The sequence below is a fragment of the Rhinoderma darwinii genome, chromosome 2 (genome assembly GCF_050947455.1).
Source record: "Rhinoderma darwinii isolate aRhiDar2 chromosome 2, aRhiDar2.hap1, whole genome shotgun sequence".
NCBI lineage: Eukaryota > Metazoa > Chordata > Amphibia > Anura > Rhinodermatidae > Rhinoderma > Rhinoderma darwinii.
In genome coordinates this window covers 27,940,939-27,955,848 of record NC_134688.1, presented here as the reverse complement: position 1 = coordinate 27,955,848, position 14,910 = coordinate 27,940,939, and the positions used below count along the sequence as shown (strand labels likewise).

At 46.5% G+C, this 14,910-nt stretch overlaps 1 protein-coding gene across 1 annotated transcript in view; it reads left to right on the top strand.

The window, feature by feature from the left end:
• Positions 1-14,135: 14,135 nt before the first annotated feature.
• MAML2 (mastermind like transcriptional coactivator 2) overlaps positions 14,136-14,910 on the top strand; it is a 156,856-nt gene continuing 156,081 nt past the window's right edge. Inside the window, exon 1 of the mRNA XM_075851509.1 lies at positions 14,136-14,389. The gene's annotated coding sequence lies outside the window, so the exon portion shown is untranslated. The remainder of the gene's footprint in view (positions 14,390-14,910) is intronic.

The following is a 14,910-nucleotide window of genomic DNA, read 5'->3' as shown; positions in this document are numbered from 1 at the left end:
TGACTGTCAATTTGATTGGGTCTCTTTCATTCCCCTCGCCGAATTTTCCATTAATAACCGGGTCAGTAACTCGTCAGGGGTCTCTCCTTTTTTTTTGTAATTTTGGGTTTAATCCACGGTTCTCCTCCGTTTCACCTGGTAGTTCCAACAATCCTGAGGTAGAGGTCGTTCATCGGAAACTGTGCACAGTCTGGGCCCAGGTTCAGAAAAACCTAGAGGTGTCCCAGAGCGTACAAAAAACTCAGGCTGATAAGAAACGTTCTGCTAACCCCCTGTTTATGGTCGGGGATCTGGTGTGGTTGTCGTCTAGGAACTTGCGTCTCAAGGTTCCGTCCAAGAAGTTTGCTCCCCGGTTTATTGGGCCGTATAAGGTCATTGAGGTCCTCAATCCTGTCTCCTTCCGGCTGGAGTTACCCCCGTCTTTTCGGATACACGACGTGTTTCATGCCTCCCTCCTCAAACGCTGCTCCCCGTCCTTGGCTCCCTCGAGGAGACCTCCTGTTCCCATCCTCACCCCGGAGGGGGTGGAATTCGAGGTGGCCAGGATTGTGGACAGCAAGATGGTCCAAGGCTCCCTCCAGTACCTGGTCCATTGGAGAGGATACGGGCCCGAGGAGAGGACTTGGGTACCCGCCCGGGATGTTCACGCTGGGGTATTGGTCAGGAGGTTCCACCTGCGTTTCCCCAGTAAGCCAGGTCCACTTAGAAAGGGTCCGGTGGCCCCTCATAAAAGGGGGGGTACTGTAAAGGATCTGCCAGGCACAGCGGGGTTAACTCCCAGAACTAATCAGTCAGCACCTGAGAATACATCCCTGAGACTGACTCCTGCTTCCACCATTCAGGCTGGCAGGCTTAGGAGTGGGAGAGCCTATCGTAACCTGGCCAGACTCAGCTAGCTCCCGCCCTCGGTCTATTTAAGCCTGCACTTCCTGTCCCTCGGTGCTTGTTATTGCTTTTGTTTCTTTCCTTGTGGTTCCTGGCCCAGCTACAGCTCCTGCTATTTTTGATCCTGCTCCATACCGACCCTGGCTTACCGACTACTCTTCTGCTTTTCGTTTTGTACCTCGCACACTCCTGGCTTGACTCGGCTCGTTCACCACTCTGGTTGCTCACGGTGTTGCCGTGGGCAACGGCCCCTTTTCCTTGCTTGTGTTCCTTGTATGTTTGTCGTGTTTGTCGTGCACTTACTGAGCGCAGGGACCGCCGCCCAGTTGTACCCCATCGCCTAGGGCGGGTCGTTGCAAGTAGGCAGGGACAGAGTGGCGGGTAGATTAGGGCTCACTTGTCCGTCTCCCTACCCCCTGCCATTACTGATGTGCTTACTCTCGATAGATGCCGAAAAGGCTTTTGACAGAGTGCACTGGGTGTTCCTCCGCAGTGTCCTGACGCAGGTTGGCCTTGGCACCACTACGGTAGATAGGATAATGGCCTTGTACCAAAGGCCTACTGCTCGAGTTCGTGTCAACGGACTATTATCTGATCCTCTGTCTATTGCTAATGGCACGAGACAGGGGTGCCCACTTTCGCCTCTTTTGTATGTTCTGATCATGGAACACCTGGCCGTGGCACTGCGGAACAACCCTAATATTAATGGTATACGCGTTGGCTCACAGCATCATAAATTGGCGTTATATGCAGATGACCCTCTGGTATACATGACAACTCCCATGATTTCTTTGCCATCTTTGACGGAGGAGTTTGAGTGCTTTGGTCATTTAAGTAATTTTAAAGTCAATTCCTCTAAATCGGAGGCCTTGAATATCTCTTTGGAGCACCCTCTAGCTGCCCATCTCGCTCAGGTTTTTCCGTTCAAGTGGCAATCTACATCCTTAAAATACCTAGGGGTACATGTCCCCACGCAACAGTCAGATTTGTATGCTCTGAATTATACGCCCATTCTACAGCGTACCCTGAAGGAATTGGCGGAATACGGCGGGAACCGCATGTCGTGGTTTGGGCGTATCAATGCAGTTAAAATGGATATCTTGCCCAAATTTCTATATATCTTCGAGACCGTACCTATTGCCGTACCATCCAGTTTTTTCCAGGTTTTACATAGGGCCATAACCAAGTTTGTGTGGGGCTCCTCTAAGCCTCGTATCCGGTTTGCTGTCCTTAGCCGGCCAAAAGTAGACGGGGGCGCGGGTCTCCCAGACTTTAAACGATACCATCAAGCTGCGATAATTATGAGAGTAGTGGATTGGTTCAGTTCGGAAACAGGTAAGCAATGGGTGCGCATTGAAAAGGCTATGTCTCCTCTTGCATTATCCTCTCTGCCGTGGCTGTCAGTCCTTAAGAGACAAACTCTTTCTCTACCTTTCCTCACACGTCAGTTTCTCATGGTATGGGAATGGATCCTGGGTACTACGTGCCTTGTTCATCGCCCGGGTCCCTTGACTCCTCTATTTGATAATCCTTCTTTCCCTCCGGCGGAGGGTGTTGATACATTCCTCTGTTGGGAGAGAGGGAATGGTGGATGTTTGTCTGAGACCCTTACTCCGGACGGTGCCATTTTGCCAATGACTGCTGTATCTGCCTGCCCGGGGAGGCGGTCAACCTGGTGGTCCTATTTGCAGTTGCGGTCCTATCTCTCTTCCATGGGGGACTGTCTGGTATTACTGCAGGATAAGACTCCTCTGGAACGCTACTTGTCCTTGCCCACAGTCCCTTCTCATGTGTTGTCCCACTTACATGGTATCCTTCTGCCAAAATTTTCTTTTTCTCAATTGTCCTTCACTGCTGCATGGGACGAGGAAATGGGGGTTTGACACTCTGAAGAGGAGTGGGGTACCGCTTTCTTTTTAGCCCATAAGTTACCGATGTCTTGTTTTGCCCAGGAAAAGAACTACAAAATACTTACCAGGTGGTACCGTTGTCCGACCTTGTTACATAGGATATATCCTGATGTGTCTGCTGATTGTTGGAGGTGTGGGGGGGCTCCTGGAACTATGTTGCATATTTGGTGGGAATGTCCCATGCTACGTCCCTTTTGGGGAAAGATTTTTGATCTAGGCAACAAGCTTTTCCATACTGAGGTTCCGACCTCGGCTTCCATAGGCTTGCTTTCTATGGTTCCTGGATCACTCCCACACCTCAAAAAGGGGATCTTTCGACATTTCTTGACCGCAGCGAGAACGGTGATACCTCGTCACTGGAAGTCGCATACTGTACCGTCCCTGACGGAATGGGTGACGGATGTGAACGGGATTATGAGGATGGAGGAGTTGCTGTCCGCTGATAGGGGCAAATCAGTGCTCTTCGTCCAAACTTGGATGGTGTGGTCTGGATTCCGGCATGGTGCTGATCTACCTCTCTGGCTGGATGGAATTCTCTGAACGAATCATATTACCTACCTGAGGCGCTTTGTCTGCATGTGTTTCCCCTTTGTTGTCTGGTGTTATGTGTTGTGTGTCCATATATTCAAAAGTGCTCTTATATGTGTCACTTCTCACTTTACTGGGGGGGCGGTCTCCCTGACTATTGCACTGATTTGAGGCGAACATGGTACAGTTATTTCCGTTATATCTCTCTTATCACTCAATTCTGATAGGTGGGAGGCTACCTTCTACTGTTGTTCTTATACATGTATATATACATATTGTTGTTATACTATGAAACTTCACTTAATGTATTGCACTGCGTGCAAATTTCTATTTTTTGCAAAAAACGTGAAATGTTTATGTATTGTTATATTTTCAAAATAAAAATCTTTGATAAAAAAAAAAAAAAAGATGAAATAAATGTGCACCTCACATGCTCTGGTGCTCTGTGACTGCTGACAATACAAAGCATAAAACAATGCGACATTACTGCGACAAATAAATATTAAATATGAGTTATTTTAATGCATTACTGGTATGTTCACTATACTTCAAGATCTGAGGTTCTTAGCGCATATTTTCATCAAATTGTGTGAGACCGCCTGACAAGAGTAGGCAACTTTTACCCTTTCAGCTATGACAGCACCCCTAGAGAGACATCCCAACCGCTGGACAGGAAACCTGAGTCTATAAAAAGGGACACACCTCTCCACACACCCAGTCAGGTTTCCTGTCCTCCAGATGGGATTGTCCTGTAGGAAAAAGCACTTCTCCCTGGGTTGCAGACCCCCTAGCAAGGTTCCTACCTTGTTTCCCTAGGGGTGCTCTGAAAGGTATAAGTCTCCTTTGGAGGGAGCAACCTTAAGCCTGGTACAGGTACTACCTCCTCTCCCGGTCCACCGCCTTCCTCCCTGGAGGTGGTTCAAGGTCCACAGGGTGAGTCCTTCCTCTGGCGGAGAGCGGTCTCCTGGGGTCATACTCGGCTCCCTGGTGGGGCCGGACGATGCCCAGCGTTGGCGGCTTCCGGCGCACTCAGTGCAAAACTTCCGATCGCCGCGACACGTCACTTCCGGCGGGGTGACGCGTCCAACGCTCGAAGAGGCGCTGGTTCGGGTGACCCTAACGGGGAGGAGGTGTTCTAGGCGTCCAGAGCAGAGGGCCTCCCAGTCAATCCAAGGCCTATTTAGACCTGAACAACACTGAGCCTCAGTCTCCAGCTTCTTCCTCCATTATGGAAATGCCAGGAGAAGCATCAGGATGCGCTGACCGCTCGGATGCCACCAAGTCCTCCAGTCCGGTACTTGAGGAATAGTCAGGACTATGGGGTAAGATAAAAAAAATCCTCTTCCTTACTAAATGCATATGTTTAGGCCAGGGATTGTCCTAGGAAAAAAAACACAACAAGGAATGTGCTTTTTGTAAAAAGAAACTAGCATCCTCCTATAATAAGAGACATTATCTCTGAAGAATCTACAAACTTGACCTCAAGTATTAAAGATATTGTGAGGGCAGAAATTAGGAACTCCTTAAAGTCCCTTAAAAGAAAAAAGGATTTACCATCTACCTCTTCTTGCTGGATAGATCTATCCGATTCCTCAGCTGAAGAGGACTTTCAGCCAGAAGAGGGAGGAGAGTATAGCTCCTTTAGATAATACCTCGGATGAAGATGAGGGAGAAATTTGTTTCCAACAGAAGATCTAGATCAACTTCTCAAGACCGTAAGTGCAACCATGAACATTGATGATCCCAAAGAACCTCGGTCCATCCAGGACATAATGTTTCATGGTCTAGGTCCTAGAAAAAACAGAACCTTTCCCATTCATAGGAATATAACCGGCCTCATTAAAAGGGAATGGAAAAATCCTGATAGGAAAGCAGGTATTCCCAAATTCCTCAAGAGGAAGTATCCCTTTGAGGATGATGTATGTAAAGACTGGGATAACACCCCTAGACTTGACGCCCCAGTGGCGAAAATTTCAAGGAAACATTCCCTTCGAGGATCTAGGCTCCTTGTCTGATCCCATGGATAGAAAAGCCGACTTCTATCTAAAAAAGATTTGGGAAGCTTCTACGGGGGCCTCTAAACCGGGCATTGCACCACATGCGTGGCCAGGTCTCTAAAAATATGGCTTGCCCAATTGGAGCTTCATCTCAAGGATAAAACCTCTAGGGATCAAATACTATCCTCCCTTCCAATGCTTTCCAAGGCCGCAGACTTTTTGGCGGATGCCTCAGTAGACTCTGTACGCCTTTCCCGCCAGATCAGCAGCCCTAACAAATTCCGCTAGACGAGCTATCTGGCTAAAAACCTGGAAGGGAGACACTGGGTCAAAAGGGAAGCTGTGCACTATTCCCTGCTCTGGAGATTATCTATTTGGGCCCCCACTAGACGACCTACTAGAAAAAGCGTCTGATAGCAAAAAAGGGTTCCCTACACAGGCAAGACCAACGAGAGATTATTTTCGTCCCAAAAGGCCTAATAGCAAAAGACCTAACCCTGGGGGACAGGATTTTAGAGGCTTAAAATTCACAAGACAAAAATAAGGGCTTCCTCCTCAGGCCTCAAAACGACCCTAAAAACAGAGACCAGCAATGACGCCAAAAGTTACATGGTGGAGGGGGGGTCGTCTATCCCTGTTTTTCAAGGATTGGCTGAGAATATCAGCAAGTCCTTGGATCCTAGGGATTGTAAAGACAGTACGTGCTACAGTTCAGGTCTCTTCCCCAGACAGATTTCTTCCCACAAGGCCCCTAAGGGACCCGGAGGAGCAGGAAGTCTTAGAATTAGAAATCCTGTCACTTATAGAAAAAGGAGTCCTATTTCAGGTCCCAAGAACAGAAACAGAGGGTCATAATAAACCTAAAAAAAATGTAATCTTTATCTGACCTACAAAAAATCCTGCATGGAGAGCATTACTTCAACCGTAAATCTCCTCTTCAGGGATTTTGTGATGGCATCACTAGACCTAGAGGGTAGCAGTGTCCCTCAAAGGGTCTTTATTTCACCTACAATATGGAGCCCTCCCCTTCGTCATTTCACAAGTCCCAATGGTATTGTCGAAACTAATAGCCGAAATTACCTCTTACATCAGAACAAAGGACATCCTCCTGATCCCATACCTGGACGATTTTTTAATAGTCGCAGAAACATCTCAGACCCTGACCCAACAAATAGAGATAGTTCGCGCTATACTAACGAGGTTAGGATGAAACCTAAATCTAAAAAAGTCAAACTTAAACCCATCAAACAGATGTGTATTGCTAGGAATTTTGCTAGACTCCTCCAAGCAAATGTCCTTCCATCCAGAAGGGAAAATCAATCCCCTGATAGACAGAGTCTCAGAACTATACTTAGACCATACGACCTCTTTCAGGAAGGCCATGTCAGTCCTAGGCCTCATGACGTTATGCATCCCAGCCGGAACTATGGGCTCACTTCAGGTCTAGGGCTCTACAGTGGGACATTCTGAATCAGTGGGACAGGAGCAATCTCTCCCTAGATCAATCCCTACACATCTCATCCGCAGCCAGGCTGTCTTTCAGATGGTGGTTGAACAGGGAGAACCTCATGCGGGGCATTCCATAGGACATCAACTCCTACTCTCAGTATTACCACAGACGTGAGTCCTTGGGGCGGGGAGCTCATTACGACTCCTCTGTTCTTCAGGGTCAGTGGGTTCAACAGACCATACAGAGATCCTCCAACTTCAGGAAATTGGCAGCAGTTCTTCAGGCCATGAAGAAATCCATACCAGCAATTTCGGGTCAGAACTTAAAAATCTATTCTGACAACACAACCACAGTATCTTATATAAATCATCAAGGGGGCACAAGATCGGCCTTGCTGATGGACTTATCTTCCAAGATATTTTCTCTGGCAGAGCAGCACCTGTTGACCCTATCAGCTGTCCATCTGAAGGGACTTCCTAAGCCGAGAAAGGCTACGCCAGTCAGAATGGTCTCTGAATACAACAGTATTTCAGAAGATCGTCCTCAAATGGGGGACCCCCTCAATAGATTTATTTGCGTCCAGGGAAAACAGAAAGACCAAAAGATTCTTCTCCCTAGACCCCACAGAACACCCAACAGCAGTAGACGCATTCTCCCAATGTTGGAGTCAAGAGAGGGGCTATGCCTCCCCCCCCCCATAACCATCTCCCAAGAGTAATCAGAAAGGTCAGGGAAGACAAGGCCAGTGTGATATTAATAGCCCCCTTCTGGCCAAAGAGACCATGGTTCACGTGATTAAAGAAAACGTCACCAGACCAACAGTGGATTCTGCCGAACATACCAAATCTCCTATACCTTGGCCCAGTAATGCACACCAAGATTCAGAAACTCCATCTGACAGCCTGGAAACTGAAAGGATAATCCTTAGGCAGAGAGGGTTCTCAGAGTCTGTCATTTCCACCCTGCTAGCTACTAGGAAAGTAGGAAACCGGTTACCTCAAAAATATATCTGAGAGCCTGGATAGCTTTTTTGAATTTTGCAGGCAGGGTCATTAATCCTGTAACCGAGCCAGATATCCCTCTAATATTGGATTTTCTCCAGGCAGGATTAGATAAGAACCTTACACCTAGCACGTTAAAGGTTCAGATATCTGCATTAAGTTCCTTTTTTAATTTTAAAAGAGATTCCTAACAGCCTCCTGCAGACTTAAAGAGGCTCTGTTCCCCTCATTATAAGTGCCCTATCTCCTACCTAAGGAGATGGGCGCTGTAATGTAGGTGACAGCAGTGCTTTTTATTTAGAAAAACTATCTATTTTTACCACGTTAGAAGCGATTTTTGCTTTATGCTAATTGCTTTTTTAATGCCCAAGTGGGCGTGTTTTTACTTTAGACCAAGTGGGCGTTGTACAGAGGAGTGTATGACGCTGACCAATCAGTCACCAATCAGCGTCATACACTTCTCTCTAAAGTAAAAACACGCCCACTTGGACATTAAGAAACTCATTAGCATAAAGCTAAAAATTGCTCATAAAGTGGTTTAAAATAGATTGTTTTTCTAAATAAAAAGCATTATTGTCACCTACATTACAGCGCCGATCTCCTTATATAGGAGACAGTGCACTTATAATGTGGTGACAGAGCCTCTTTAAGCCCCAGATAAGATCACCAGTTCCTCCCTGGGACCTAAACATCGTTCTCCAGGCTATGACAAATCCACCGTTCTAACCACTAGACTCTGTACCCATAAAAATTCTGACACTTAAAAATGACATTCTTGTTAGCCATTACATCAGCCCGTAGAGTGAGCGAGATTCAGGGCCTTTCTGCCTCTCCTCCACTATTAGGCTGGGTTCACACGAGCACATTAACATCCGTAATGGACGGACGTATTTCGGCCGGAAGTCCCGGACCGAACACACTGCAGGGAGCCGGGCTCCTAGCGTCATAGTTATGTACGACGCTAGGTGTCCCTGCCTCTCTGCAGGACAACTATCCCGTACTGTAATCATGTTTTCAGTACGGGACAGTAGTTCCACGGAGAGGCAGGGACTCCTAGCGTCGTACATAAGAACAATGCTAGGAGCCCGGCTCCCTGCACTGAGTTCGGTCCGGGACTTCCGGCCGAGAATACGTCCGTCCATTACGGACGTTAATGTGCTCGTGTGAACCCAGCCTTAGAGGATAGAGTCGTCCTAAAAACCTTACCAGCATTTCTTCCGAAAGTGGTCTCTCCCTTTCATTTAGACCAAGAGATTATTCTTCCCTCCTTTTGCGACTCCCCAAAAAATCAGAGGGAACAACAGTTTAACTGCCTAGACGTAAGGAGATGCCTAGTCCAGTACCTAAAAATCACCAAGGATCTAAGATCCTCAGAAAATGTGTTTGTCCAGTTTTAGGGTCCTAAGAAAGGTTCGGCAGCCAGTAGAGCTGCTATAGCGAGGTGGATTGAACAGGCCATGCAGTTAGCCTATATAAATCAGAAACTCCAACCGCCAGAGTTATTCGGAGCTCACGCCACCAGAGCTGCGTCCACTTCCTGGGCAGAGAGAGCCGATATGCAAGGCTGCTTACATGGAGCTCTCCTCCCACCTTTTTCATGAAAATCTCTTTTTTATTAATTTTTCACATAAATTCAAGGAAAAGTCATAACATTCACATGTGACATTTACATGTGGCAAAGAATAGCGAGTTTAGCGCGCAGGCCACATCTGAAACAAGCATATATAACAGACTTATATATTGAGGTGTAATAAGAAATATTTACATAAATGAACTATATACAAACAATGACATCCACACTAGTCAGAAAATATGAAAAGAAGATAAAAAAATAACCTCTGTCTTTTAGAAAATACATCAGATATTAATATGTTCCATGGGTCTTTCTAAAATCTAACCATGGTGGCCAGGTCTTCAGATATCGATCATGACGCCTAAGTTCCCAACCAAGTAACTCTTCCATTCTACAAATATAGTTTATTTTTTCAAACCATTCCTGTACAGCGGGTGTGTATGTAGATCTCCAGTGAAGAGGAATAATCCGTTTTGCTGCAGTCAGCATATGAGTGGTAAGGTCATGTTTTTTGGGGGTGAATACTCCAGAAGGTTCCCAAAGAAGCACCAGAAGGGCATTTAAAGATAGACTGTATGTATGGTTTGAGCTACTTCCCGCCAGAATGTTTGGATACAAGAGCAATCCCACCATAAATGTGTCATGGTCCCCCTTTGGTTATGACAACGCCAACATTTATCTGACCCAACGAGATTAATTCAGTGTAGAAAAACGGGGGTCCTATACCACCTAGTCCTCACACCTTTCTCAAGCATTACCGATTACAACTGCATACAGCCTCTGACTTGGCCTTTGTAACGTCCGTGGTCGCTGACCACGAACTCCTTCCATCCGGTCGACGCCCTTCTCTCCAGAGATGTCTGCACATGCGGCCATCCTGTTCCACATTGACCACCAGGGTGCGCTCGGAGCTCAGTCCAGACAAAGACCCAGGTCGCACACAGGTGGAAGATTGAGTTGATTGCTCCCAGAGCACCCTGGACTATAAGAAGGGATGTGCCCCTCCCTGCAATGCCTGAGCCTTGTTGTCATTATCCTAGTCTGTCTATGCAAATGGTCTCCTAGGTGTTTTCCAGTTCCCAGTGTTTTCCGTTCCTGCTACCTGTAACCTGTATCCTGGTCAAGTGCCGTGTTGAGCTGAAGTCGTGCTGTGCTGTGTTCCACGCCCGGTGCCTACCTGGTGCCTAGTCCCAGCCGAGCCTGCCTTGCTAGTGTCTGAGCTACCACAGGTACACTATACAAACTATAGACTGTGACCTGTGTCTTGTTGGCCAGCTGCCATACCGCCAAGGTGGTACGGCCCAGTGGGTCCACATACCCAACGTGACAAAAGGTACTACAAGCTGTGGTCCCACCCTAAATACTGATTTATATTGTACATCTCCAGGCGTGCTGTCAAGGGTGAATGGGTAAAAGATTGATTACGTTTTTCAAGAACCCTCTGTTACCCTCCCTATTGTTTGTAGCATATAGAGCCCCTATAAGGTAGATTGCCAACATGAATACAGAGGGATTCCTTGTAAATATTGTATATATGAAGGTGTGAGGTAATTTCACTTGGGTGGCGCAAAAAAAATAAATATATATATGTATATAAAATAAACTAAATTCCCATCCTGAGTTCTTCCTAAAGACTGGGTGTCCCTTTTTTATAGTCTCAGGTTTCCTGTCCAGTGGATGGGATGTCTCTCCAGGGGTGCTGTCATAGGTTCTTGAAAAACGAATTACCGGTAAGTAAGGGCCTGTTCACATCAGCGGGTGAACCCCGCAATGGAAAGTCAAACTAAAACCACAGCTTCCGTATCAGTTTCATTAATATCACTGGTGACGCAAACATTGCTAATGGTTTCCGTTCGTCACCATTTCGGCAGGTTTCCGGTTTTCTGACGGAATCAATAGAGCAGTCGACTGCGCTATTGATTCCGTCGTTAAAAAGGAAACCTGCCGGAATGGTGACGAACGGAAACCATTAGCAATGTTTGCGTCACCAGTGATATTAATGGTGACGGAAACGGAAGCTGTGGTTTCAGTTTGACTTTCCTGTTGCGGGGTTCATCCGACGGAAACCTCAGACGGACCCCCGGAACGGAAAGCCAACGCTGATGTGAACAGGCCCTTATCTATCTTTTTTTAAGTGGGTAACTCCCTAAACAGACACCTCTCTCCCTGGCTTTTTTTTTTTTAGCATCAAGTCACTTGTCGTTAACCAGTTCACCACAACATAGGTCCCATTCACATCACGTTTATTTGCCTCCGTTTGACGGGAAATGCTCCTAACCGTATACGATAAACGTAGGCTGTGACTAATGCCTCACAGTGGCCTCCATTGGCTATAATGGTGTCCGTTAAACAGATGCATCAGGAACTTTCATGACCCTTTTCATGACGTATACATTAAACCGACACCATTATGGCTTATTGGTCACCCGTAGGCTATAAAGGCATCCACTTAACGGATACCTCATGAAATTGCTATTGAAAAGCCCTTGACACATATGTTAACAGATGCCTGTGACGTATTCCATACAGCGGCCTACGTCACCCAAAGGCTCCCATGTTAAAAAAGAAAACGTATACTGCAGCGATTTTTTTTTTTTTTATTTTTTTTATTTTTCCCACGGTTTTCCTTTGTATGAAATAGCATAGTCTACTACACTAGTCCAGATGTATACCGACCAGACCAAGGCCAAAAGGGCATTATATATAACAAGCGTACAATATATAACAAGGCGTGCAATAATCGAATCACATTTATGGTGAATGGTGGAGACAAACGTCAGATTCCCTTTTTTTCCTGCGTTTCTCCATCTACGTTTACCTAAAAATAAAAAAAGTTAAAGACTGTATAATGGGGGTAAATTTATCAAAACCGGTGCAAAAGCAACCAATCAGATTTCTGCGCTGATCTTTTTAGAGGCTTTTTGGAAACTCAAAGCAGTGACCTGATAGGTTGCCATGGACAACTACTCCACTTTGCACTGGATTTGCTAAATCTCCCAAAAAGTATCTTCGGGCTTATGTATACAGCCATATTACAGATCTGTGTTATATGGATCCGTCAATACGGGGGCCCATAGACTACTATGGCCTCAGGCCGTACCCCTGTGTGTCTCTAATTTTTATTCTAATTAACATAGCCCATATTACGGAGGTATTCTCATGGAGGCGCTATATGGCGGCATACACTGTGTATACAGGTCCATAATACGGAATTGTACGGACCCCATGTGGCTCTATACAGGGTCTCTGCTCTCAGCCTTTCCATTTGTCTGGGCTCCTAAAGGGTTTAACGTAGTCACTGGACTCTGGACTCACATTTCCGGACACCAACGTGCGACGGTTCATCTCTCCAGAGAAATGACTCACCGTCCCCTTTGACCATTTCCCCATGTCTCCCTGGAACAGATAGTAGTCTTGTTGTCCCCTTTGCCCATTCCTGATGCCTCCATAGCACATATAGTATAAGCGTAATTGTATGTGAGTCCAGGACGCAGGTCCGCCGCCAGACGATCAAAGGCAGCGATGGACGGACGACGGTAGCCGTGAAACTTGTCCGGGTGCTGCCGTAGGTCAGAGCACAGGGTGCGGAAATGATCGTTCCTAGTCCGTTGGGAGAGAATGGGGTGAACCCAACACCTCCCCCTCCTTCTCTTCAGTTCTTCGTCCAGCATTGGTGCTTGCCGTCCAAATCGCCGAGAGAGGAGCCGATCCAGGAGAACATCATCCACAGGAAAGCTGGACATCTTTGCAGTCAAGGAATTGTCAGAAACCACAGCTAGATCAGGGGAGGAATCAGACAGAGCTCTCAAGGCAAAAATGCAACTAAAATGGCGCTGGATCATGTGACCACCTCGGGGTTGGGGCAACTAGATTCATAATTTTCAACCTTCCGCAAATATTGCGGATACGTGATTACTGATGACACCACGGAGGGACTGCGGAAGGTTTTCCACGGGCACATACTCCTCAAATACTGACAACGGATCCGTGCTTTTGCGGCCCGCAAAACCCATGCGCACGACCATAGTTTTTATGCGTAATTGCGGATAATCTGCGGACTCATTCATTTCTATAGGCCACGGACACATTTCTGTATATTTACTGATGTGTGTCCGGTCGTAGAAATGATCCGCAAAATATAGAACATGTTCTATACCTGTGCGCAACTGCGGCACGGACTTGCCCATAGAAGTCTATGGGTGCGTGCAAAATTGCAGACCGCTACAGAAGTGCGCCTGTAGCCATCCGTAATTGCGTTAGTGTTGCTAAGCGACAGCAGGGGATTCCCCAAGAAAATGGCGCCTGAATGATCAAGTGACCTTTTCAAGGGGTTGGGACATGTTGGTGACATCATTTGTAGCCTCCCATTTTTTTGCCAATCCGTAAATATGGATGCACTGCGGACCGTATTTGAAGACAGCGTGCTGGCTTTGCAGGTGACTTGCAGATAACTACGAATATGTATTTGCGGACAGTAAAAAAACACTGCGGTTGTGTGCATGAGGCCTAAGGTTGTGTATTCTGAACAGTGTGAACAGTGACTGGTCGGAGGATTTGGGTAGTATAAATATTTCATTCTTGTTGTTCTTCCTATTGACCTTAGACTGCATTCTCACTAACAGCCAGCAGAGGGCTCTCTCATACATTACTGAATACAAATCAAGTATCAAAGGAGCTGCAATGATATAGTTTATCCGCCAGATGCCGCAATAGAGAATGTGTGAACATCCCTGCACTTTCCCAGTCTCACTCACACAATGAAAGTCTCTGTACTGGGAAAGTGCAGGGAAGAGTTAGTATGAGCGGCGGGGCTGACAACAAGCAGCGAGAAAAGTTACAAAAATACTTGTTACATTCCCAGGTGCAGCTCGTGCATAGAGGAGGTCACTGTGTGCGAGCATCAGGGCAGGGAGAACTTTACCTAAAACTTGGAGGAACTCGATAGAAGAACAAGAGCCTGAGATCAAGAGCCTGGGAAAATCTCTTTCACAGTTCCTGAAGAATGGATTTCTCCCATCTGAGGGTGCAGGCTGGAGTTTGATAAGGTAAGGCTGCTGGGCATGCTCACTGATCTGCCTGTTACAATGTAGCAGAGCTGAACTTGATCTATTTTTTGCACTGTGATCACTCCCTGCAGGTTTACATGCAGTCCTATGTAAAAACATAGAGAACTTGTTGAGAGATCACAAATTGTTCTAAATGACAAACTCAGCTCTGCTACATCTGTGTGTCTCAGATCACAAAGATGTCGCTCATGACTTTGTCTCGCTTCCTAAACTAATCTCGCAACCTGCTGCGCTTTAGTTTTGTACAACTATTAGGAACTAGAAGTCTCAGCATGGCCTGAGAAAACCGCTGGTTTCCGTATGACGTAGATGTAATTCTTAGTTCTATTTGATTCTGGGAAAGCTGGGTGATAACCAATAGCGCTGCTATTACATGTCCTGCCAGGATTGCCACACAGCTTTCCCAGGCTCTGAGTGGTGAGCCTGCCTGGTAGGAATAAAGCAGTGAGTGGTTCTATCCCTGTATAACTAGACAGATGTGCCATTCAGAAGTCTGGAAA